Genomic DNA, 3,786 nt, shown 5'->3' with positions numbered 1-3,786 from the left:
GCTCGATGCATCCAACTGACCCATCCTATCTTTTAAAACCAAAACACTTATTTCAAATTAAGATTAATTTTTAGTTTAACAATTATAAGGTGGACCGAGATTAGATCGTCAACCTTCAAACGGATAATTGGTGCCTTAGAAATATTTTCAAATCAACGAAATAAAATTTGTTTGTGAGATTATTAACCTTTATTCACCAATTCAACCACAAACACACACACACACACACACAATCTATAGTAAAGCAAAAATTCTGGCAAAACACACTTAATTCTCGTATAGCATTAAAAGAGAGAAAGGGCTCCTTTTTACCCATTGCTCATAATTAACGACATGCAAAAACTTGAAACTTTATTTATATCAAAACAAAACATATGCTTAAATATGAAATAATAATCTTTTTAAACCAATGGTTTTAATTTTCATCACTTGATTTTTGTTTATTCATATATAGTATATCTTGGAAAGCCAATCCTCGTTCCCTTCTCCTCTCAGTATACTTCATCTTCTTTTCTTTAGCATCAGTTCTTCTTACACGTTTGATCACACCCATTCACACAACTTTCTACTTTGTCCACATCTGTCAGGTTTAGAAAGAAAAAGAAACAATTAAAGAAAACATAATAGTCCATCAAAACTAGAGAAAGTTATTAAAGAAACGGACCAAATTTTAGTATGAATACTACTACAAATCTCTCGTTGATTGTGAGTTCGAGATACAAATTTTGTATATGAATACTACTCTAATTGAATGTTAGTCATGACAAGGATCATCTCTAATGACATTTCATGCTCAATAGCAAACATTGTCTTCCTCTATGAATTATTTTCATTACAACATGTTTGCCAGCAGTACTACTGCTTAAAATTTAAAAGAAATATCAAAAAACACATTAACCTAAAACTCTTTTTTTTTTTTTTTTTGGAACAAAAGAGAAGATGATGTGAATTAGCTGTAGGTGGACCAGAATATCACAACTAGAATGTGACATTCATAGATATGTATAATCAAAAGAGCCATGTGAAAGGAACAATATTATAGAAGCCGGAAGAAGAAAAGAACCAAACAAGAGGTTACTTATATGTAATAGCATTTAGATTGAGACGTCAAAAGTCCAAAAACTTAAACGATTAAAATATATATTAGCTTCATCCAAAAATGTACAAGAATAAAATAGGTAATACAAGAGTACTAGAAATTAGCTCACTCAGGTTTTCTGGGGTGGAAACATTGCTGCAAAGAGAAAAGACACAACCAAGTTTACAAAATTTATGAAGATCAACCGCATGTTTATCCATATGGGAATCCTTAAATGTAGATGTGGATTCTGCACCAAGTATGCTAAGAATAATAAAAAAAATTACAACTGATTTCATTTTTTTCTTAATTTCAATTTTCTTGTGGTTCAAAATTATGTATCGTTGAGCACTTGGTTCTATAGAAAATAAGATTGAAAAACCCTCTATATATATATAGAAAAAAAAACTCTTGGTTTAAACCACGACCCTACAAATCGGATTGAGGAAGAAACGGTATTCATGACGATACTATCGGAAAACGAACGTATTACGATGACACGCTGCCACGCTTCCCTTCACCTCAAGTTTTTGGACAAATGTAATTTCCGCTTGTGGCTAAATACACCTTACACGTTAAAACCCTACAAATGTCGACGATCCATTTGTAGTTTACCAATTTGCTATTTTGAAAATTTACTTCAACATGCCCTTAAATTATGTTTGACACTCCCAACGGATTCTTTAGTTCTAAATATAACAAATAGACACACACACATATATAGTGCTACATCAATGATAGACCTAGACCATATCAATTAATAAGATCATAGTATCATTTGTTACATTTATAATTATTTTTCTTCAAAATATTACAACACGCTTAAGTTATTAAACCTAGAAGTGATCTCTATACCAATTGTTTATTTATTTATTTTTCAGGATCATAACATATTTCTTCACCTAATTAGCTGAGTTATCAATCGACATAAAGAATTTTATTAGTATAAAACATATAGGTCAACTGACATGTGATATGTGTTAGCGATCATGAGGCTTACGATTTGAATCACTATATCTGCATCATATTTCTCTCCAATTACTAATTTAATATTTAATCAATTAGTATAAAAATAGAAAGTTGATGTCACAATTAGTATTGTAACGCCCCGAATTTTCGAGGTAAACTTTTACCGTTTTATGTAATTTTTCGGAAATTTTAAATTTGGATTTATTTCTGGAATTCTGAAATTTATATTTTTAAATTTATATAATAATAATATAATAGTAATTATATCATTATTTTTATTAGTATTTATTTTTATCCTTATATAAAATTTAATATTAATATTTTCTATTATTATTATTATTATTAGTATTATTGTTATTAATAAAATTTTTTAAAGTTAATATATATATGTATATAATAATAATACTTTATAGATTTGTTTATTATTAATTATGATAATTAAAAAATTGATATATATATATATATATAATAATAATAATATCCTATTTATTTTATTATTAAAAGATATATATATATATATATATATATATATATAATAATAATAATAATTTTTTTTTTTAAAAACGTAACCCTAACCCGCGCACGACACAGACCCCCCCTTCTTTTTCGTTTCCGCTTTCTTCTTCTCCACCGCGCCGCGAGCCCCATCCGTTTTCTCTTCTTCCTCCATCCTCCACCCGACGCCGCCATCCACCGCCTCCATCTCTTTCTTCTTCGTTTCTGCATCACCGCCGGCTCCTTCGTCTCCAGCTTGGTTGTTCTTCAGCCGACGCGACCTCAGCCCTTCTTCTCCTTCTTCTCCGGTCAACCCGAGCCCACAGTCGCAGTCGTGAAGCTTACCGGATCTCCGTTTCGCAGCCAGCCAACGCCACCGCCGCCTGTCCATTTGTTTCCACCGCCGAACGCCTCCTCCGTTGGCCGTCCGCCGCATTGAAGCGAGTTGCACCGTTCGCCAAGCGGCCGGCGGCGAGCCTTCAACGATCGTGGAGCTCGAGTATTGCAGGCGCCGCGCGAAGCCAAGCCGAGTCGTGAATCTCAGCCGAGCCGCGAGCCGTACCCGAGCCGAGCCGAAAACTGAGCCGAGCCGAGCCGAGAACCAAGCCGAGCCGAGCCGAGCCGAGCCGAGAACCAAGCCAAGCCGAGCCGAGCCGAGCCGAGCCGAGAAGCAAGCCGAGCCGAGAACCAAGCCGAGCCGAGCCGAGCCGAGAACCAAGCCGAGTTAAGCCGAGCCGAGCCGAGCCGAGCTGAGCCGAGTCCAAGCCGAGCCGAGCCGAGCCACCTAAGCCTTCCTTCCTCCACTTCGGTTCACGGTGAGTCTTCGGTAAGGTTTTGTTTGATGAATTCCCTAATGTTGCCATATCCGATTCGAGTTGATTATTGGAATAAGTTTTGATCCTATCTTTCACCCCTTAAAGGTAGTAAGGAGTTGACGTTTAAGCCCTCGGGTTCTGCGGCAGGCTTGGTTGGAGATAGCTTCCTTTCCTTGGGTAAGTCAACGGGTGTCGTTTCGGACCTTTTAAAACGACTTCTACTAGAGTCATCAACTAAAACCTTTGTGTTTTCGTTTAGGTTGATCCGTTGAGCGTGGATTCAATCGAGGGGCATAACCGAGTATCAGGTAAGGGTTTTCCTACTACTGGACCCCGAATCCAGGCTGAAAACGTAGTAATCCACAAGGGATTACACGTTAGTGACTGTACTGAATAACTGTATGCGTGTTGACTGTTAAGCACTGTTAT

General features: G+C 36.2%; 1 long non-coding RNA gene across 1 annotated transcript; it reads right to left on the bottom strand.

The window, feature by feature from the left end:
• Positions 1-251: 251 nt before the first annotated feature.
• LOC127151388 (uncharacterized) lies at positions 252-1,431 on the bottom strand. Its single transcript, XR_007824312.1, has 2 exons — positions 1,209-1,431; positions 252-580 (listed from the first exon to the last, which is right to left on the bottom strand). It is a non-coding gene; the product is annotated as an uncharacterized LOC127151388 (long non-coding RNA).
• Between the last annotated feature and the right edge of the window lie 2,355 nt (positions 1,432-3,786).

The sequence above is a fragment of the Cucumis melo genome, chromosome 1, assembly GCF_025177605.1.
Source record: "Cucumis melo cultivar AY chromosome 1, USDA_Cmelo_AY_1.0, whole genome shotgun sequence".
NCBI lineage: Eukaryota > Viridiplantae > Streptophyta > Magnoliopsida > Cucurbitales > Cucurbitaceae > Cucumis > Cucumis melo.
This window is presented reverse-complemented; position numbering and strand designations above follow the sequence as displayed.